Source organism: Tachyglossus aculeatus, chromosome 2, assembly GCF_015852505.1.
Source record: "Tachyglossus aculeatus isolate mTacAcu1 chromosome 2, mTacAcu1.pri, whole genome shotgun sequence".
In the NCBI taxonomy this organism is placed as follows: domain Eukaryota; kingdom Metazoa; phylum Chordata; class Mammalia; order Monotremata; family Tachyglossidae; genus Tachyglossus; species Tachyglossus aculeatus.
This window is the reverse complement of record NC_052067.1, coordinates 134,891,505-134,914,167: the sequence shown is the minus strand read 5'-3', so window position 1 is coordinate 134,914,167 and position 22,663 is coordinate 134,891,505. Positions and strand designations below refer to the sequence as shown.

At 44.7% G+C, this 22,663-nt stretch overlaps 2 pseudogenes; both read left to right on the top strand.

Moving 5' to 3' along the window:
• The first annotated feature begins 286 nt into the window (after positions 1-286).
• On the top strand, positions 287-1,187 carry LOC119942763 (annotated as a pseudogene).
• An 11,700-nt stretch (positions 1,188-12,887) lies between these two features.
• Positions 12,888-19,947, top strand: LOC119942755 (annotated as a pseudogene).
• Positions 19,948-22,663: the final 2,716 nt, after the last annotated feature.

The following is a 22,663-nucleotide window of genomic DNA, read 5'->3' as shown; positions in this document are numbered from 1 at the left end:
AATTCCAGATCCTGTGTCCAGAAATGGCAAGAGATCAATTTCTTGGCTCAGCACAGGCAGTTTCTGGGAGAAATACTGTTTTTTCTGAACACCAAGATTGAGGGATATCTACAACACTTGGGCTAGAATGAATCCACCTCGCTTCCGATATCCAGTGCCTGAAGGTGGGCACCTGATCCAGCCCAGACAAATTGGCAGCCTTGAGATCTGAGAACTGTTTAATGCTGCCTCTCTCCTCTCCACACCCTTTCCAGAGTCATCAAGGGTGATGCACGATGTGGCGGGCATGTCATTTTGCAACAGCTCCAGCTTCGCCCCAGTGCTTTTCACCCCTGAATGGCATCCCCCCAAGTCTGGAGGCCTTACATGCCTGGCTCTCCCCTCCCTTTCTGCTCCATATATGTCATCGCCACGGTGGGGAACTGTGGACTCTCTGTACCTCATCTATCATGAGGAGGCACTACACCAGCCCATGTAATACTTCCTGGCCATGCTGTCCTCCACAGACCTGGTCCGTGTGCAGCAGCACAGTGCCCAGAATGCTTCTTCTCTTCTGGTTCGATTTAAGGGGAGATTGACTTCAGTACCTGCCTCATCCAGATGTTCGTTGTCACACACCTTCACGGGAAATGGAATCCGGAGTCCTCATGCTCATGGCCCTGGATCGCTATGTGGCCATCTGCTATCCTCTGAGATACTCCACCATCTTGACCAACCCCATCATCGCCAAGGCTGGGCTGGTCACTTTCCTCAGGGCGGCTGTTCTGATTATTCCCTTCACTGTCCTGACCAAGAGACTGCCCTTCTGTCGGAGCCACGTCATCCCCCACACCTACTGTGACCACATGTCTGTGGCCAAGTTGTCCTGTGGTAACATCAAAGTCAACACAATCTATGGGCTGATGGTTGCCATTCTAATTGGAGGATTTGACATCTTCTGTATTTCTGCATCCTACACCGCTATCCTCAGGGCCGTGGTGAGCCTGTCTTCGGCGGAAGCTCAGCGCAAAGCTTTCAGCACCTGCACTGCTCACATCTCTGCCATCGTCATCAGCTACGTGCCGGCTTTCTTCACCTTCTTCACCCACCGCTTTGGGGGCCACACAATCCCCCACCACGTAAGCATCATCATTGCCAATCTGTACCTGCTGCTGCCCTACGACGATGTAACCACCCGTCATCTATAGCGGGTGAAGACCCAAGCAGGTATCTAAGGAAGCGATGTGGTCAGGCTTTTGGAGTGGAAATGGGCAAATGCCCCCTAAGAGAACCAGATTGACCCTTGGTCCAATTGGATTGAGGAATTAATAATGATAAAGATAATGATAATAATTAACAAAAATAATGATAATAACAATTTACATGCTTACCTTGTGTTAGACACTCTACTAAGCACTGAGGTAGGGTACAAGATAAGTAGGTTGGACACAGTCTCTGTCCAATACATTTGCTTACAGACTCTGAAAAGGAGGGAGGAAAGGTGTTAAATTCCCTTTTTACCCTAAGAAGAAACTGGAGAAGAAAAGAAGGTAAGTGACTTGCCCAAGCTCACAGAGCAAAGTGTCAGAGATGGGTATTAGAATCCCGTATCCTTGCTCTCAATTAAGGCCACAGTGCTTCTCTAAGGGGGAGGGTCGTCCCTCAAATGAGGGGGCCAAGGAATGAAGAAATCAATAGTGGCATTTTGTGTATTGTCCACATCTTGGTTTATGCCAAGAAGAATATACATCTATCTTTGTCATAAATGTTTTCTTTGGAAAGTATGTACTCTAAAATTTGGATTTGATTTCTATAATCATCCTGTTGGCCATTCCTTTCCTAATCTACCACCTCCCTTCTGCATCCCCCCCTGACTTGCCTCCCTTGCCCCCCCCCCACCCCGCCCAGCCACACCACAGCACCTATGTATATATCTGTAAGTTTATTTACTTATTATTGATGTCTGTTTATTTATATTTGATGCCTGTCTCTCCTTTCACCCCCTGTCCAGACTGTGAGGTCCATGTGGTAAGGGATTGTCACTGTTTATTGTTGTATCATACTTTCCCAAGTGCTTAGTATAGTGTTCTGAACACAATAAGTGCTTAATAAATATGATTGAATGAATTTATCAATACTAAAGGGCATTTGTCAATACTATTGATAAACAAATACTAATGATTGTTTCCCTGGGACTGAAGATTATTCCTAGACATAAGGCTAGTTAATTAGTCAATCATTCAATGGTATTTATTGAGTGATTACTGTATGTAGCATATGATACTAAGCATTTTCCAGGGTTATGCAGGAAAAATCATTTGCCATCTCACCAGCTCCAAAAGTCTGGCTACCAGCACCGTCGGTGGCACTAATTTCAGTTCGGGGCTGCAACTGGTGGTAAGTCTTGAATAGAAGTGAGCCAGGGCTGTCAGTTCCTTTTCTGTTGTTTCTGGATGACCAAAAGTGGTCATCGAGCATGGGTTCAGGGCTGTTAGATTTGGGAGAAACCACTCAGAGTTAAGAGCACAAGTGGAACAGAGAGTAATACTCTGCCAGTATGCAGCAGGCTGAGTGACATTTAAAAACCCTAATGCTAGGAGTCAGGAGGGGGATATTCTTTTGTGACCACAATTGATTTTATAATAATAATAATAATAATAATGGCATTTATTAAGCACTTACTATGTGCAAAGCACTGTTCTAAGCGCTGATTTTATGCCATTTTATGCCTTTGGACCTAGTTTTAAGACTGTTCTGTTATGTGATCATTCTCCATTTCCTAAGTGCTTAGGATGTGTTAAGCCCTGGGTTAAATACAATGTTACATCGGACACAGTCTCTGTACCATACGGGAATAAGGCTATCTTTCCCCATACTATATATGAAGAAGCTGAAGTCCGGAGAGGTTACATAACTTTTCCGAGGTTACACAGTAGGCCAGGCAAAGTTAGGACTTGAACCTGGGTTTCCCAACTCCCAAACATGTGCTATTTCCATTTGGCCATACCAGCTCCCCATACTCATTGGATGCTAATCATAATAATTATTATTATGAAATTTGTTGACATTTGTTATTTAATTGCTATGTTCCAAGCCCTCTGCAAAATATGATGTAGTCAGAGAAGTCCTGGTTTCTGTCTCTCCTGGAGTTCCCTGTCTAAGGAAGGAGAAGAGATAATTATTTAATCCCTATTTTACAGATGAGGAAACTGAGGCACATAGAAGATAAGTAATTTGTTCAAGGTCACACAGCAGGCAAGTGGCAGACCAGGGATTAGACACCCATGCTCATCACCCTCATTAGTTGTTCCAGACATTTAACTCCCTACTCAGGTCCCCTGTACCCCCTGCTCCCCCATCCCTCTCCCCTAACTATCTGGTCGTCTACTTCATTAAGAAAATTAACACCATCAAGTCTGAGCTCCCCCAGATCACCCCTCCCTCCACCTTGGACCCCATTTCAATTTTCCCATCCTTCCCAGTAGTATCTTTGGAGGAGATCTCCTGCCTCCTCTCAGGTGCCACCCTCCCCTCCCAACCATGTGCATTGGATTCAATTCTTTTGCACCATATAAACTCTCATCCCTTCCCTCCTTCCCTCCTTCCTCCTTTACTATGATCTTCAACCGTTCACTCTCCAATGGCTTCTTCCCCTCTCCCTTCAAAGATGTCCATGTCTCCCCCATCCTTAAAATGCCCTCCCTTGACCCCACAGCCCCCTCCAATTATCACCCCATCTCCCTCCATCTCCCTTCTACACTTCCTTTCCAAGCTCCTGGAGTGAGTTATCAACACTTGCTGCCTTAAATTCCTCTCCTCCAACTCTCCTCCAATTCCCCTCTAATATGGCTTCTGCTCCCTCCTCTCCACTGAAACTGCTTTCTCAAAGGTCACCAATGACCTCCTTCTTGCCTAATAATAATAATAATGGTAATGGTATCTGTTAAGCACTTAGGATGTACCAAGCACTGTTCTAAGCACTGATGGGAAGATACAAAGTAATCAGGTTGTCCCACGTGGGGCTCACAGCCTTAATTCCAATTTTACAAATGAGGTAACTGAAGCACAGAGAAGTTAAATGACTTACCCAAAGTCACAAAGCTGACAAGTGGTTTAGAACCCATGACCACTGACTCCCAAGGCCATGCTCTTTCCACTGAGCCATGCTGCTTCTCCAATGGCTCCTACTCCATCCTAATCCTCCTTGACCTCTCAGCTGCCTTTGACACTGTTGATCATCCTCTTCTCCTCAACATGGTATCCAAGCTTGGCTTTACTGACTCCATTCTCTCCTGGTTCTCCTCATATCTCTCTGGCCATTCTTTCTCAGCCTCTTTCACAGGCTCCTCCTCCCCCTCCCATCCCCTAATTGTAAGGGTCCCTCAAGATTCAGTTCTTGGTAACCTTCTATTCTCCATCTACACTCACTCCCTTGGAGAACTCATTCACTCCCATGGCTTCAATTACCATTTCTATGTGGATGAAACCCAACTGTATATGTCCTTCCCTGTTTTCCCTCCCTCCCTCCAGGCTTCCATCTCCTCCTTCCTTCAGTACATCTCTACTTGGATGTCCTCCCACCACCTAAAACTCAACATGTCCAAGATAGAGCTCCTTATCTTCCCTCCAAAACTCTGTCCTTTCCCAAACTTTCCCTTCACTGTTGAAGGCACAACCATCTTTCCCATCTAACAAGCCTGCAACCTTGGCATCATCCTTGACTCTGATCTCTCATTCACCCCACATATCCAATCCATCCTCAAATCCTGATTGGCTCACCTTTACAACATCGCTAAGATCTGCCCTTTCCTCTCCATCCGAACCGCTACCATGTTAGTATAACCACTCATCCTATCCCGACTGGATTACTGCATCAGCCTCCTTTCTGACCTCCCAACCTCCTGTCTCTCTCCACTCCAGTCCATACTTCACTCTGCTGCCCAGATTATCCTTCTACAGAAATGTTCTTGGCATGTCACCCCCCTCCTCCTAAAATCTCCAGTGGTTGCCTATCAACCTCCATATAAAACAAAAATTCCTCACTATTGGCTTCAAAACTCTCCATCACTTTGCCCTTTCTTACCTCACCTCTCTTCTCTCCTTCTATATCCAGCCCGCACACTCCACCCCTCTGGTGCTAACCTTCTCACCGTGCCTCGATCTCGCCTGTCTCGCCACTGACCACTGGCTCATGTCCTACCTTTGGCCTGGAACTCCCTCCCTCCTCAAATAATAATAATAATAATAATAATAATAATAATGATAATAAATTTGTTAAGCGCTCACTATGTGCCAGGTACTGATTCTTCCAAACAATCACTCTTCCCCCGTTCAAAGCCCTACTGAAAGCTCGCCTCCTCCAAGAGGCCTTCCCAGACTAAGCCCCACTTTTCCTCAGCTCCCCCTCCCTTCCACTTCATTCATTCATTCATTCAATCGTATTTATTGAGTGCTTACTGTGTTCAGAGCACTGTACTAAGCACTTGGGAAGTACAAGTCGGCAACATATAGAGACGGTCCCTACCCAACAACGGGCTTACAGTCTAGAAGGGGGAGACAGACAACAAGAAAAAACATGTAGACAGGTGTCAAAATTGTCAGAACAAACAGAATTAAAGCTATATGCATGCCATTAACAAAATAAATAGAATAGTAAATATGTACAAGTAAAATAAACAGAGTAACAAATCTGTACAAATATATTCATTCATTCATTCAGTTGGATTTATTGAGCGCTTACTGTGTGCAGAGCACTGTACTAAGCACTTGGGAAGTACAAGTTGGCAACATATAGAGACAGTCCCTACCCAACAATGGGCTCACAGTCTAGAAGGGGGAGACAGACAACAAAACAAAACATGTGGACAGGTGTCAAGTCATCAGAATAAATAGAAGTAAAGCTAGATGCACATCATTAACAAAATAAATGGAATAGTAAATATGTACAAGTAAAACAAATAGAGTAATAAATCTGCACAAACATATATACAAGTGCTATGGGGAGGGGAAGGAGGTAGGGCGGGGGGGAGGAGAAGAGGAGAAAGGGGCCCAGTCTGGGAAGCCCTCCTGGAGGAGGTGAGCTCTCAGTAGGGCTTTGAAGGGAAGAAGACAGCTAACTTGGCGGGTGTGTGTAGGGAGGGCATTCCAGGCCAGGGGAAGGGTGTAGGCCAGGGGTCGACGGTGGGACAGGTGAGAATGAGGTACAGTGAGTAGGTTAGCGGCAGCGGAGCAGAGGGTGCAGGCTGGGCTGGAGGAGGGAGAGAAGGGAGGTGAGGTAGGAGGGGGTGAGGTGATGGAGAGCCTTGAAGCTGAGAGTGAGGAGTTTTTGCTTGATAAATAGGTTGCTGGGCAGCCACTGGAGATTTTTGAGGAAGGGAGTAACATGCCCAGAGCGTTTCTGCACAAAGATGATCCGGGCAGCAGCGTGAAGAATAGACTGAAGTGGGGAGAGACAGGAGGATGCGAGATCAGGGAGGAAGCTCCCTCCTTCCTCTCCCCCTCCCCATCCCCCCCGCCTTACCTCCTTCCCCTCCCCACAGAACCTGTATATATGTATATATGCTTGTACAAATTTATTACTCTATTTTATTTGTGCATATTTATCCTATTGATTTTATTTTGTTAATATGTTTTGCTTTGTTCTCTGTCTCCCCTTTCTAGACTGTGAGCCCTCTGTTGGGTAGGGACCATCTCTATATGTTGCCAACTTGTACTTCCCAAGCGCTTAGTACAGTGCTCTGCACACAGTAAGTGCTCAATAAATATGATTGAATGAATGAATGAATGAGGCTGATGCAGTAATCCAGTCGGGACAGGATGAGGGATTGAACCAGCAAGGTAGCGGTTTGGATGGAGAGGAAAAGGCAGATCTTGGAGATGTTGTGGAGGTGAGATGGGCAGGTTTTCGTGACAGATAGGATTTGTCGGGTGAACGAGAGAGCGGAGTCGAGGATGACACCAAGTTTGCGGGCTTGTGAGACGGGAAGCATGGTAGTGCCATCTAACTTGCTCCCTTTGCCCTTCTCCCCTCCTCCCAGCCCCACAGCACTTATGTATATAAGTACAGATGTATATATATAATTCTATTTATATTGATGCCTGTTTACATGTTTTGATGTCCGTCTCCCCCCTTCTAGACTGTAAGCCTGGTGTGGGCAGGGCTCTCTTTATTGCTGAATTGTACTTTCCAAGTGCTTTGTATAGTGCTCTGCACACAGTAAAGGCTCAATAAATACGATTGAATGAATGAATGAATGAACGAACTCAGGTCTCTTGATGCCCAATCTTACGCTTGTCCCCTTAGACCATGCTAGCCTCCCACTGTCCCTGCCATTTTCTGTGTCTACCTACTATTTAAACCAACTCCATAGCTTTAAGAAAATATTTTTGCTTCTGTTTTTCATACATTAGAAAACACCCTCTGGAACTTCAGTATTGATAATTGTATATGATTTTTTTATTCAGCTATCATCCTTATTTATTAGTATGATTTCCTATTTTGTCTTTTGTTCTTCCTACTGATTCCACTGTTTGTTAATCCCTTTAGCCCATCTGTCTACCCTATTGCGCTGTAAGCATCTTGAGGCCAGGAAATGAGAGTCTTGCTTCTGTCATAGTCTCCAAAATGGTTAAGATAATGCTTTTTCTGCAAGTTCAATAAATTCCGTTGGCTGAATGGTCATCCAGTAAAGACTCGTGCACACAGTAATCCAATACATACAATACACACAATACATCTGATACAGAGCTTCCCCCAAAATAGGCTTTCAATACCCACAATGACCTTACAGTCTAGAGGGGGTCAGAAATTAATATAAATGAATTATCAATATGTAGTTAAGTGCTTTGGGGCTGAGGATGGGGTACACATCAAGTGCTTAAACAGTTCAGATTCAAATGCATAGGTGATACAGAAACAGAGGGAGTCAAGGAAAAGAGGGCTAAATTTGGGGAGGCCTTTTGGAGGAAATGTGACCTTAAAACTTTGAAGATGGGGAGAGGGGTGGTCTGGTGTATATGGAGGAGGAGGGTTTTCCAGGCCAGAGGGAGAATGTGGGAAACTAGCCAGGTGATGAGTTGGAAGAGATGTAAAAAAGAAGTTTCTGATCATGAATATAGAGGCAGACAAGTAATAATGATGGAATCCCTTGTAGTGGGGAATGGTAGACAAGCATCAGCCCTGAGACTTCAGAACCGAGAACCTGCACACAGGAATAAATTTTAGAATGAGTGGCTTGTAACAATGACTAAAAAGAATCTCTTTTCCCACAAAGTCTCTAAAGAAAGAACACACTCTTCTGTCCCAGCCAAGGGAAGCTTAAAAGGCAGATAAATGGACTACACAAGGATGGGAACAATATTCGGATAATAATAATAACGATGGCATTTATTAAGCACTTACTATGTGCAAATCACTTTTCTAAGCGCTGGGGAGGGTACAAGATGATCAGGTCATACAACGTGGGGCTCACAGTCTTAATCCCCACTTTACAGATGAGGTAACTGAGGCACAGAGAAGTTAAGTGACTTGCCAAAGTCACACAGCTAAGTGGCGGAGTTGGGATTTGAATCCATGACCTCTGAATCCAAAGCCCGTGCTTTTTCCAATGTGCCATGCTGCTTCTCTAATGAATAGGAGCCCTTGCAATCACATGCCCACAAACCCAGGCGGTGTTAAACCTTTCTGCCTTCCTGAAATTGATCAAAAGCATTCTCGGGCCCTGACCCCCTGGGATTGGGTTCTCTCTCTCTCTGTCACTCTCTCTCTCTCTCTCTGTCTCTCTCTCTCTCTGTCTCTCTCTCTCTCTCTCTGTCTCTCTCTCTCTCCCTCTGTCTCTCTCTCTCTCTCCTAAACTAGAAGGAATTGAAAATCCAAACACAAATAGAGGTCTTGCTGAATAAGGAATCCCACTGGTAATACAGTGTATTGTTTTGGTTATGAGTTTAGATATGGAAAACTAGAGCTAACCAGAGAAGGACAACCAAGGTTAAGGAGATGAGAAACTTCCATAAGGCCATTCTCTGCTCATGAGTCAAGGGGCCCACAAACAATGGTATCTCAATTGGCAAACATAAAGGACAATCACCTGCCAATATGCAAAGCAAAGCTATTCATGCTTTTCTGGCTTTGTTTGGTTTGGGTTTTTCCTTCAAATAACTGACCATTAATTGAAGTGGTGGGGGCTCCATCTCTGGAGATCTTTCTGGAAAGAACAGGCACTGCTCTAACAGTTCTGGTAGGGGACAGTTAGATAACATCTTAAAACACTGAGAAAACCAGTTAAAATGCAACAAATCCAAAGAGATCAGAATGGATCCAGCAGATCCCATTAGGCAGCTTTGGACTGGCAGGGAGGGCAGCTGGTGGAAACCTGGAATCAGGAAATGGTTCTTCTCTTCTCCTTGACTGGGAAGTTACTTGCCAGTACCATCGTGGGCTATGAGCAAAGAATTGAGTTCACCACAATCCAGTGGGCTCTGATTCCTTAATATGATGGTGCTTTTTGTTAGCAATTACTATGTACCAAGAACTGTACTATATGATTGGGTGGGTACAAGATAATCTTCTAGACTGTGGGCCTGTAGTTTGGTAGGGATTGTCTCTATCTGTTGCTGAATTATAGTTTCCAAGCACTTAGTACAGTGTTCTGCACACAGTAAGCGCTCAATAAATACTATTGAATGAATGAATGAATCAGGTTCGACACAATCCCTAACCCACATGGGGGTGGAGAACAGGTATTGATCCCCATTATACAGTTGGAAAACTGAGGCAAGGAGAAGTGGAGTGATTTGCCCAAGATCACCCATCAGGCATTATGCCCCCCGCCCCCATGCACCATGGAAAGGTTGCAGATATTGTTTGAATGTACACGGTTCTGTTGCCGTATTTGGTATGGGCCTTAGACCCTGCAGCCCACTGGCTGGGTCCAGGAACCTAACCAAATAGATAGACTTCGCCCAGCTCTGCACCAAATCTGGACCAAATCTGCACCAATCCAGTCCCCACTGTTTTCAAATCTACCAATCACTGTGAACAGCAACAACAGTATGTAAGCCCATTGTATCGGGCACTTGGGGCCTTTTCCCTTAAGGAAATGAGCCTGCTGGGTGCGTTACCCCCCTATTCGGTCTTTGGGGCCTTTTCCCTTAAGGAAATGAGCCCGTCGGGTGCGTTACCCCCTGTTCGGTCTTTGGGGCCATTTCCCTTAAGGAAATGAGCCCGCCGGGTGCGTTATCCCCTATTCGGTCTTCGGCCTTACCAGTAAAGCTTTATTAAAACTTTTGGCAGTCACATGCTGACTAATTCTTTAGTCGCCCGGCGACTTGTGGCCATCCGGAACAACCGCTGCCATCAGGCATGAGGTAAAGCTGGGATTAGAACCCATGTCCTCTGATGACTAGATCTGAGCTCTTTCTACTAGGCCATGCTGTTGCCAGTAGATGCACAGAGATGAATGAAGATGGGGAAAGAGGACCTCTACAGCAGTTCCCAAACCAACTCCTTCTTCTCCATCTTTAGAGCCACCACTATGGTCCAAGCCTTCATCATCTCTTAACTAATACATCAGCATCCTTACTGACCTTCTCATCTCCAGCCTCTCCCCTTTCGTTCATTCATTCATTCATTCAATCATATTTATTGAGCGCTTACTGTGTGCTGAGCACTGTACTAAGCACTTGGGAAGTGCAAGTTGGCAACATATAGAGACAGTCCTACACAACAGTGGGCTCACAGTCTAGAAGGTGGAGACAGAGAACAAAACAAAACATATTAACAAAATAAAATAAATAGAATAAATATGTACAAATAAAATAAATACGTAGAGTAATAAATACGTATGAACAAATATACAGGTGCTGTGGGGAGTATAAGGATATCTACTTAAATGCTGTGGGGCTGGGGTGACTATAGAAATGCTTAAGGGATGCCTTGAATGGGGCAACGAAGGCTTAGTCAGAGAAGGCCTCTTGGGAGAGATGTGAGTTTTAGGAGGGATTTGAAATTGGGGAAGAGTGGTATACTGTCAGATACAAAGTGGGAGGGAGTTTCAGGTCTGAGGGAGGATGTGGGTAAGGGGCTCAACTTTGGGCTAGTCAAGATCATGGAACAGAGAGAGAAAGCCGCAATGGTTCAATGAAGTTGATTTCGTTCTTAATTCTACTAAAAAGAACTGACTACTGATTCCTGCCTTTCTCCTACACCGTCATAAAAGCAGAATCAATATCAAACTTCCTAAAGCACAGCTCGTAATTGATCACTTCCTTCCTCAAAATCTCCAATTATCACCCATTTTTCACTGCAAATCTGAATTTCACAGAATCAAAGGGAAACCCCACCAGCTGTATCCTTATATCTCTCCTCTATGCTCCCTCTGAATACCACTCCCCTATCTTTGCTTCTCCCAAACTAATCTTCTTACATGAATAAATAATAGCAGAAGAATAAGGAGGAGAATAAGAAGGAGGAGAGGGAGAAAGAGGAGGATGAGGAAGAAGAGTAGAAGAAGGAGGAGGAAGAAGAGGAGGAGAAGGAGGAAGGAGATGAGGAGGAGGAAGAAGAGGAGAACTTAGAAAAGGTTGAGGGGGCAGGGAATATTCCAAAGACAAGGTCAAGCATTAAAATAACCTCATTATTTTATGGAAGTGAAAGACGTCATTATCTCCACTAAAAACAGAACAAACTGCAGCAAGGAAGATTTAGGCTAGATAGAAGGAAATGTTCTGACAGTGAGGAGTGTTAACAATGTGTCTGATCAATACTAGGATAATTGCTGAATAGAGATCTTAAAAAAATGTGCCATACTTTCATCTGGGTCCACACAGGCTTTCTCAGAGGCAGGGGGCTGGACTCTGTGATATCAGGAACCTTCCCTCAGATGAATTCCCTCAGAATGCATTACAAAGAGCCCCTGAAATCTCAAACTCAACCACAGAAACAGTGTTAAACTTTTCCACACTCCATGTTTTTCTCCTCAGGTTGACTCAAGTACTCTGAAGGGCCTCAGCTCTGGGAATGTAGTACTTGTCCTTCTCCCCTTTGGAACCTCTGAGCCAGTGAGAGAAGGAGGAAGAAAGGTCTGGGGCCATTCTCTGCTGGAGAGCCCGCTGGGGGAGAGCCACAGAGACACTATGTAAAATCCCTGTCCTTATCCAACCCATAGCCTGAAGCTCCTGATTCTCATCTGCCACTTGGCTTCTGGGTTCTCCACACAGCTGAGTTCCAGCCTAGGTTCAGTGTAAGACTTAGTCATTTCTACCCCCTCCTCTGGGTGAATGAGTATGCATGGACAAAGATGGATTTTCTGTAAAGACACCGTGTCCTCTCATTGTGAGAGGAAGATCCAGGAACAGGGAGTCGAGGGTCATGCTTTGATCCTTCTGGACAGCTGCAGACATGAATGCACTGGGCATCCACCGAGGGGCATCTGTTAGGGGTGGGAGACAGATCCACCCCAGGGGTCCACCCCAGGGGCCCAAAGGTGGAGGGACAGACAGAACAACAGAGAAGCAGCATGGCTCAGTGGAAAGAGTATGGGCTTTGGAATCAGAGATCATGGGTTCAAATCCTGGCTCTGCCAATTGTCAGCTGTGTGACTTTGGGTAAGTCACTTAACTTCTCTGGGCCTCAGTTCCCTCATCTGTAAAATGGGGATGAAGACTGTGAGCCCCATGTGGGATAACCTGATCACCTTGTATCCCTCCAGCGCTAAGAACAGTGCTTTGCACATAGTAAGCACTTAATAAATACCATTATTATTTTTTATTATTAATAACAGTCACAGGAGCAGCTGGACATGAAGAGGTCTCCAAAGAAGAGAAGGGTGAGGGACAGAGTTGGATTTTCTGGTTAAAACAAGGTTAGAAGGATCCTTACAGAGTGAAAGGGAGTTGAGGCTGGGCACCAGATGACCAGCAAATGTCCCAACAGCTCCAGCTTCACCCCAACTCCATTCACCCTGAATGGCATCCCAAGTCTGGAGACCCTATATGCCTGGCTCTCCCTCCCTTTCTGCTCCATTCTATGTCATTGCCATGGTGGAGAACTGTGGCTTCTGTATCTCATCTGCTGTGAGCAGCTACTGCACCAGCCCATATACTACTTCCTGGCTATGCTGTCTTCCACAGACCTGGCCCTGTGCTGCAGCACAGTGCCCAGAATACTTCTTCTCTTCTGGCTTGATTTTAGGGAGGTCAGCTTCAGCACCTCTCCGGTCCAGATGTTCTTTGTTCACACCTTCAAGGAGATGGAATCCGGGGTCCTCATGCTCATGGCCCTGGATCTCTCTGTGGCCATCTGCTACTCTCTGAGATACTTCACCATCTTAACCAACCCCATTATTGTCAGGGTTGGGCTGGCTGCTTTGCTCAGGGGGGCTGTACTGGTCATTCCCTTCACTTTTCTGACCAAGAGACTGCCCTTCTGCTACGGCCACGTCATCCCCCATATCTACTGTGACACATGTCTGTAGCCAAGGTTTCCTGTGGTAACATCAAGGTCAATGCCGTCTATGGGCTGATGGTTTCCATTCTTATTGGGGGATTTGACATCCTCTGTATATCTGCATCCTACACTGCGATCCTTAAGGCTGTGGTGAGCCTGTCTTCAACAGAGGCACAGCACAAAGCCTTCGGAACCTGCACTGCTCACATTACTGCCATCATTATCACCTATGTCCCGGCCTTCTTCTCCTTCTTCACCCACTGCTTTGGGGGGGACACCATCCCCACCACATACACATCATCATTGCCAATTTGTACCTATTGCTGCCCCCGATGATGAATCCTGTTGTCTACAGGGTGAAGAACAAGCAGATCCGGGAAGCCGTGGTCAGGCTGTTGGGTGGGAAAAGGCACACTGACCCATAGTGCCTGACCTAAAAGACCACAATTGCGCTGGGGAATAATAATAATAATAATAATACTAGTAATAACAATAATGATAAAAAATAATGATAATGACATTTAAGTGCTTGCATTTAAGCAGACACTTCACTAAGCACTGAGATAGATATAAGATAAGTAGGTTGGACATTGTATCTGCTCAACAAGTTGCTTCCGGTCGAAATAGAAGGGAGGATAGGTGTTGAATTTCCTTTGTTCATAAGATGAAACTGGAGGACAGGGAAAGTAAGTGACTTGTGCTAGCACACGCATTGTGTCAGAGATGGGATTAGAACCCAGATCCTCACTCTCCATTAGGCAACATTGCTTCTTAAGGGGAAGGGCCTTCCTCAGCAGAGGAAGCCAAGGAATGAGGAGATCAATGGTGATGTTTGATGGACTGTCCATAGCGCTTTGGTTCATGCCAGGATTAATACCCATCTATCTTTTGTATAAATGCTTTCTTTCAAATTCTTTGGATTTGATTTGTAAATTTGTCCTGTTGCCCATTCTCTGAATTGCTCAATTTTAAAGAGTGTTTGTTAATATTATCAATGAACAAAAACTAAGGATTGATTCCCTATAACTGGCGATTACTCCTATACATATAGCTAGTTAATCAGTCAATCAATCAGTAGTATTTCTCGAGCTCTTTCTGTGCACAGCAAACTGTACTAAACACTGTCCAGAGTCCTGTAGGAAAAGTCATTTAGCCATCGAACTAGCTCTGAAGGACTGGATAGCAGTGCCAGATGTGACACCAGTTCCGGTTCAGGGGCCACAGCTGAGGTAAGGGTTGAATGGAAATGAGGGAGTGCAGTCACTGTCTTTTCTTTTGTTCTGGGCTGAGTGAAAGTGGCTGGCTAGCTTGGGCTCAGAACTGGGAGAGTCAGGAGAAACCATTAGAGTTCGGAGCACATATGAAGCAGAGAGCAGTACTCTGCCAGTTTGGGTAAGCTGAGCTCAAACAGTTTCAAAACTTAAGACTGTCAGACACTGGCTCAAGAGGTGGGAGCAGTAGCATTCATTTGTGACAAGCACTGATTTTAGGCCCATTGGATCTAGTTTTGAGATTATTTCATTATGTGACTATTATGTAATTTACTGTGTTTACAGTGTGCTAAGCCCTGGGGTAAGTACAGGGTTAAGAGACAGGACTAAGTCCCTGTCTCACATAGGCATAGCAATACCTTGCCCCAGTTTATATTTGAGGAACCTGAGGTCTAGAGATGCTAAACAACTTTTCCAAGGTTGCACAGTAGGCCTGGTAAAGATGGAACTCTAACCTGGGTCTCCTGACTCCCAATCTTGTGCTATTTCTATTTGAGCTCACCAGTTCCATATGCTGGTTGGATGCTAAATATATTCATTACTATTATGGCATTTGTTTTGTGCTTACTATAATAATAATTATAATAACTATGGTATTTGTTAAGCGCTCACTATGTGCCAAGTACTGATCTAAACGCTGGGGTAGATACAGGATAATCAGTTTGTCCCTCGTGGGGCTCACACTTTTAATCCCCATTTTACAGATGAGGTAACAGGCATAGATAATAACAATAATAATAATAATGATGATGGCATTTGTTAAGCGCTTACTGTGCAAAGCACTGTTCTAAGCACTAGGGGGTTTAAAAGGTGATCAGGTTGTCCCATGTGGTGCTCACAGTCCTCATCCCCATTTTACAGATGAGGTCACTGAGGCTCAGAGAAGTTAAGTGACTTGCCCAAGGTCACACAGCAGACATGGGGTGGAGCCGGAATTAGAACCCATGACCTCTGACTCCCAAGGCCATGCTCTCTCCACTCAGCCACGCTGCTTATACTATTTGCCAAGCCCTGTGGTAGATATGATATAATATGAGCAGTCAAGGTCCTTGTCTCTCCTGGGACTCCCTATCTAAGGGAGGAGAAGAGATAATCATTTAATCACCATTTTACAGATGAGGAAACTGAGGCACAGAGAAGGCAAGTGACTTACTCAAGGCAAATGCTAGACCCAAGTTTAGAACCCAGGTCTCTTGGTGCCCAATCCTGTGCTTTTTCCACTAGGCCATGCTGCTTCCCAGTGTCTCTGCCATTTTTGATGTATTTACCTACTGCTTAAACCAACTGTATAGCTGTAGGAAAACATTTTTGCTGCTTTTTCAAATACTAAAAAAACTATCCTGTATGTGTTGTATTATAGTATCTGCATCATAGTTTGAAACCTCACTATTGGTAATTGTATATCATGTTTTATTCAGCCATCTCATCCTGGTATATTAGTACTACTTCCTATGTGGCCTCTGTTCTTCCTCCTGATTCCACTATCTGTAAATTCCTTTTGTTTGTCTGTCTATGTCATTGCACTGTAAGCTTCTTGAGGTCAGAAAATGTATTTGTTGCTTCTGTCATACTCTCCAAAATGGTTAGGAATATGCTTTATTTTGTCTGCGTGTTCAATAAATTCCACTGACTGAATGGTCACCTCCTCCAGGAGGCCTTCCCAGACTGAGCCCCCTTTTTCCTCTCCCCCTCCCCATCCCCCCAGCCCTACCTCCTTCCCCTCCCCAAAGCACCTGTATATATGTTTCTACAGATTTATTACTCTATTTGTTTAACTTGCACATATTTACTATTCTATTTATTTTGTCAGTGATGTGCATGGCCCTATTTCCCCTCCCCCTACAGCAGACATTGGTCCTATTTCACCTCCAGGTAGGATCTTAGGCACACATTCTTCACAGGTCCAAGTGCAGAGATGTCGCAGAATGGAGACCAAGCTGGGGAAAAGAGGGCTCAATTGGGGAAGCTCTCTTGGAGGAGACTGACTTTGGAAGGTGGGGAGAGTAGCTGTCTGGTGTAGATGGAGCGGGGAGGAATTCCAGGCCAGAGGGAGGATATGGGAAGGGGGTCGGCAGCGAGGTAGACGAGATTGAGGCAGTGAGCGAGGTAGCGCTAGAGGAGCGAAGCATGCAGACTGGGTTGTAGTCGGAAATCAGTGAGGTGAGGTAGGATAGGGCGAGTTGAGGGAGAGCGTTAAAACCAACGGTAAGGAGTTTCTGTTTGATCCCCATTTTACAGATGAGGTGACTAAGGCATAGCGAACGTAGGTGACTTGCCCAATATCACACAGTGGACAGGTGGCAGAGAAAGGGTCAGAACCCGGGTCCTCTGACGCCTGGGCTCGGGTTCTTACCACTAGAACGCACGGCTTCTTATTCTTAGGCCTGTCTTCCTGTGAGAATGGGTTCCACATGTTTACCATGGAGGAGAGTAGTAATATTACAATAATAATTGTACTTGTTAAGCCCTTACTATGTACCAAACACTGTTCTACGTTCTGGGGTAGATACAAGTTAATTCCCAGACTGAGCACCCTCCTTCCTCTCCTCCTTTTCCCCCTCCCCATCCCCCCTGCCTTACCTCCGTCCCCTCCCAACAGCACCTGTATATATGTATATATGTTTGTGCATATTTATTACTCTATTTATTTTACTTGTACATATTTATTCTATTTATTTTATTTTGTTAATATGTTTTGTTTTGTTGTCTGTCTCCCGCTTCTAGACTGTGAGCCCACTGTTGGGTAGGGAACGTCTCTATATGTTGCCAACTTGTACTTCCCAAGTGCTTAATCCAGTGCTCTGCACACAGTAAGTGCTCAATAAATATGATTGAATGAATGAATCTAGCTTTAATTCTATTTATTCTTATGACACCTGACCACATGTTTTGTTTTGTTATCTGTCTCCCCCTTCTAGACTGTGAGCCCGTTGTTGGGTAGGGACCATCTCTATATGTTGCCAACTTGTACTTCCCAAGCACTTAGTACAGTGTGCTGCACACAGTAAGTGCTCAATAAATACGATTGAATGAATGAATCCAACGGAGACCTGTGCACACAGTAGTGCTCAATACAGTGCACTGCCCACAATACATTCTCAGTGCAGTTTTCCCAACAATAGGATTTCAGTAATTATCGATGTGTAGTTAAGTGCTTTGGGATTGATAGGCTAAACAAGTGCTAAAATGGTATACCTCAAAGTGCTTAAGTGATACAGAAAAGATAAGGAGGCAGGAAAAACAGGGCTTATTTGGGGAAGGTCTCTTGAAGGAAAAGTGATCTAAACAAAGTTTTGAAGATGGGGAGAGTGGTGGTCTGGTTTATATGGAGAAGGAGGGAGATCTAGGCCAGAGGGAAAATGTTCAGTGGTGAGATATATGAGATGTAAGAAAGTTACTGACCATAAGTACTCAACACAGAGACAGATAAACATGGGCATGGATGACTGATAATAATAATAATAATAATAATAATAATAATAATGGCATTTGTTAAGCACTTACTATGTGCAAAGCACTGTTCTAAGCACTGTGGGGGGGGGCTACAAGGTGATTAGGTTGTCCCACATGGGGCTCACAGTCTTAATCCCCATTTTACAGATGAGGTAACTGAGGTTCAGAGAAGTTAAGTGCCTTGCCCAAGATCACAAAGCAGACGTGGGGGAGTCAGGATTAGAACCCATGACCCCTGACTCCCAAGCCCGTGCTCTTTCCACCAAGCCACGCTGCTCATGATGGAGCTTTCCACTGTGGGGGATGACAGACATGTCACAGCCCTAACTTCAGAATAGAGAACCAACACAGATGAATTAATGATCGAACTAGTGGCTTGCATCAATGACTAAATAGAATCTCTTTCCCACAAAATCTTTAAAGAAAGGATAGACCCTTCTGTCCCAGTTATGGGACGTTCTAGAGGCAGAGAAATGGACTATAAGAGGATGGGAACAACATTTGGTTGACTAGGAGGCCCTAAAATCACTTGATCTCAAATACAGGTAGTCTTACCTTACCTCCCTTCTCCCCTCCTACATCCCAGCCTGCACACTCAGCTCCTCTGGTGCTAATCTTCTCACTGTGCCTCGTTCTCTCCTGTCCCACCTGCAACCCCTGTCCCACGTCCTGTGTCCTGTCTCTGGCCTGGAACCCCCTCCCTCCTCAAATCCTCCAAACGACCACACTTCCCCCCTTCAAAGCCCTACTGAAGGCTCACCTCCTCGAAGATGACGATGATGATGACGATGACGTTATTTGTTAAGTGCTTACTATGTGCAAATCACTGTTCTAAGCACTGGGGGGATATAAGGTGATCAGGTTGTCCCACATGGGGCTCACAGTCTTAATCCCCCTTTTACAGATGAGGTAACTGAGGTCCAGAGAAGTTAAGTGACTTGCCCAAAGTCACACTGCTGACAATTGGTGGAGTCGGGATTTGAACCCATGACCTCTGACTCCAAAGCCCGGGCTCTTTCCACTGAGCAACACTGCTTCTCTAAGCCCCCCTTTTCCTCAGATCCCCTTCCCTCCCTGTTGCCCCAACTCGCTCCCTTTGCTCTACCCCTCTACCCCCATGCCCCACAACACTTGTATATATATGTACATATCTATTACTTTATTTATTTGTATTAATGTCTGTTTAATTGTCCTGATGTGTGCATATATATATGTATATATAAAATATAATTCTATTTATTTCTATGGATACTACTGACGCCTGTTTCCTTTTTTTGATGTCTGTCTCCCCCATTCTAGACTGTAAACCCATTGTCGGCAGGGATTGTCTCTCTTTATTGCTGAATTGTACTTTCCAAGCACTTAGTGCAGTGCTCTGCACACAGTAAGTACTCAATAAATACGATAGGATGAATGAATGAATGTTAAACTTTTTTGCATTGCTGAAATTGATCTAAAGTTTTCCCAGGCCTTGTCGCCCTGGAATAGGGCCCTGTCTCCCTCTCCCCTTGAGCCTGAAAGTAGAAGGAGTCGAAAACGTAAACACAAGTAGGGGTCTTGCTGGCTAAGCAATCCCACCAAACAACACCAGCAATGTGTTGTTATGGCTATGAGTTTAAGTATGAAAAACTAGAGCTGGAGATGGTCCAGAGAAGAACAACCAAGAAGGTCACGGAGATGAAGAGTTTCTATGTGGCCACTCTCTGCCCACGAATCAAGGTGTCTACAGAAGAAGGGTTCTCGTTGTACAAACAGGACAATCACCTGCCAACGTGCAAAGGAGAGCTGTTCATGCCTTAGTACAGTGCTGTGCACACAGTAAGCACTCAATAAATACGATTGAATGAATTGAATGAATGAATGCCTTGCTGGCTTCCTTTGGCTTGGGATTTTCCTCCAAACAACTAGCTGTCAGTTGAAGTGGTAGGGATCAACTCTGTAAATCCTTATGGGAAGAACTGTCACTGCTCTAACTGTTCTGGTAGGGGACAGAATAGAAATGAAAATACTGAGAAAACAAGTTAAAATTAAACAAATCCAAAGATATCAGAATGCATCCTGCAGACTCCCTGAGCAGCTTTATCCTGGCAGGGAGGACAGCTGGGTGGAGAGTTGGAATCAGGGAATGGTTTCTCTCTTCTTGCTTGGAAAGTTACTTTGCTAAGACCCTCATGGGCTATAAACAAAGTAATGACTCATTTCTTAATAATGATGAGTGTGTTTTTTGGTTAAACTATTTCCATGTACTAAAAGGTGTACTAAGTGCTTGGGCAAGTACAAGATAATCACGTTGGACACAGTCCCCATCCTAAGGAAGCAGCATGGCTCAGTGGAAAGAGCCTGGGCTTTGGAGTCAGAAGACATGGGTTCAAATCCTGGCTCCATCACTTGTCAGTTGTGTGACTTTGGGCAAGTCACTTAACTTCTCTGGACCTTACTTATCTCATCTGTAAAATGGGGATTAAGACTTTGAGCCCTCCATGGGACAACCTGATCACCTTGTAACCTCCCCAGCACTTAGAACAGTGCTTTGCACATAGTAAGCACTTAATAAATGCTATTATCATTATTATATGAGGTTCATAATTTTAGTGGGGTGGAAAACATGCATTGATCCCCCTTTTACAGATAGGAAAACTGAGGCAAGGAGAAGAGGAGTGACTTGCCCAAGGTCACCCATCAGGTATGAAGTACAGCTGGATTTAGAACCGAGGTCTCTGACTACCAGATCTGAGCTCTTTCTAATAGGTCATGCTGTTTCTAGGAGGTGCACAGAGACAGATGAAGAGGGGAAAGAGACCTTCACAACATTGCCCAGATCCACTCCTTCCTCTTCTTCCATCTTTAGAGCCAGCACCACGGTCCAAGCCCTCGTCATCTCTTTCCAGGCTAACCCATCAGCGTCCTTACCGGCATCCTCATCTCCAGTCTATCCCCTACCTTACCTTCCACTCCATTTACCTTCAAGCACCCTAAACTACTGTTCAGAACTGATCACTTCCTTCCTCAAAATCTCCACTGATCACTCAGTCCTGTTTGCAAATCTGAATTTCACAGAAGCAAAGAGAAACTTCTGAACATTCAATTCAGGGATCTCCACCAGCTGTATCTTTGCATCTCTCCTCTCCATCCCTTCTGGATCCCAGCTCCTTGTCTTTGCTTGTCCCAAGCTACCCTTCTTACGTGAATAAATAACAGCATAATTGACTAAGTAATAGCATGTGACAAAATTAATAAAATCTATTAATTTTCTTCCTGTTCTCTCTGTATGTAGATGTGTGTCTGTCTGCATTCTCTTCTGTTTCTTCAACTTCTGAAAGAAACATGTGTTTTCACTTTTACTGTATAATTCCAAGTGATCACTACAGTGATCACTACCCAGTAGGTGCTTGATTAATACTGATTATTAATATTCTTTTGCTAAGGGGAGGAGGAGGAGGAGGGCGATGACGATGCGAAGAGAAACACAACCAAGAAGGTCAAGGGGATGAGGAGCTTCCATGCGGCCACTCTCTACCCGTGAGTCAAGGTGCCCACAGTCAGTGGGCACCTTTTTGGCAAAATGAAAGACAATCACTTGCCAAGGTGTGAAGCAGACCTGCAACATGGCTTAATGAATAAAGCACGGGCCTGGGATTCAGAAGATCATATAGTTTGTAGTTTCTAATCCTGTTTCTACCACTTGTCTGCTCTGTGCCCTTGGGCAAGTCACTTCACTTCTCTGGACCTCTGTTACCTCATCTGTAAAATGGGGATGGACACTATGAACTTCGCATGGTATAGGCACTGTGTCTCACCCCAGAGCATAGTACAGTGCCTGGCACATAGTAAATGTTTAACAAATACCACAGTTATTATTATTATGCCTAGCTGGCTTTGTTTGGTTTGTGTTTTTCCTTCTAGCAACTGGACATCAAGTGAAGTGATGCGTGTATATATTTGGAGATAATCATGGAAAGAACTGGAAGTACTCTGTTCTGGTAGGGGACAGTTAGAATACAAATTAAAGCACTGAGAAAGCAGGTTAGAATTCAACAAATCCGGAAGAGATCAGAATGGATCCTACTGGCACCATGGGCAGCTTTGTCCTGGCAGGGAGGATAGCTCGGTCGAGAACTGGAATCAGGGAATGGCTTTTCTCCCCTTCTTGACTGGGAAGTTACTTTGCCACTGATCTCTTGGGCTTTGAGAAAAGAATTGAGTTCACCAAACCTGTTACCCCAATGGACTCTGATTTCTTAATGATAATTTTGGGGTTTTTTTAAGTGATTACTTTGTGCCAAGAACCATTCCAAGATAATCAAATTGGACACAATCTCTATCTCACACGGGGCTCACAATTTTATGAGATGGAGAACTGGTACTGATTCCCCATTTTACAGATGAGGAAACCAAAACAAGAAGGGGAGTGACTTGCCAGAAATCATGCAGGAGGCAGATGACCTGGTTTCTAATAATCAGCTCTGTCAATGGCTTGCTGTGTGACCTTGGGCAAGTCACTTAATGTCTCTGTGCC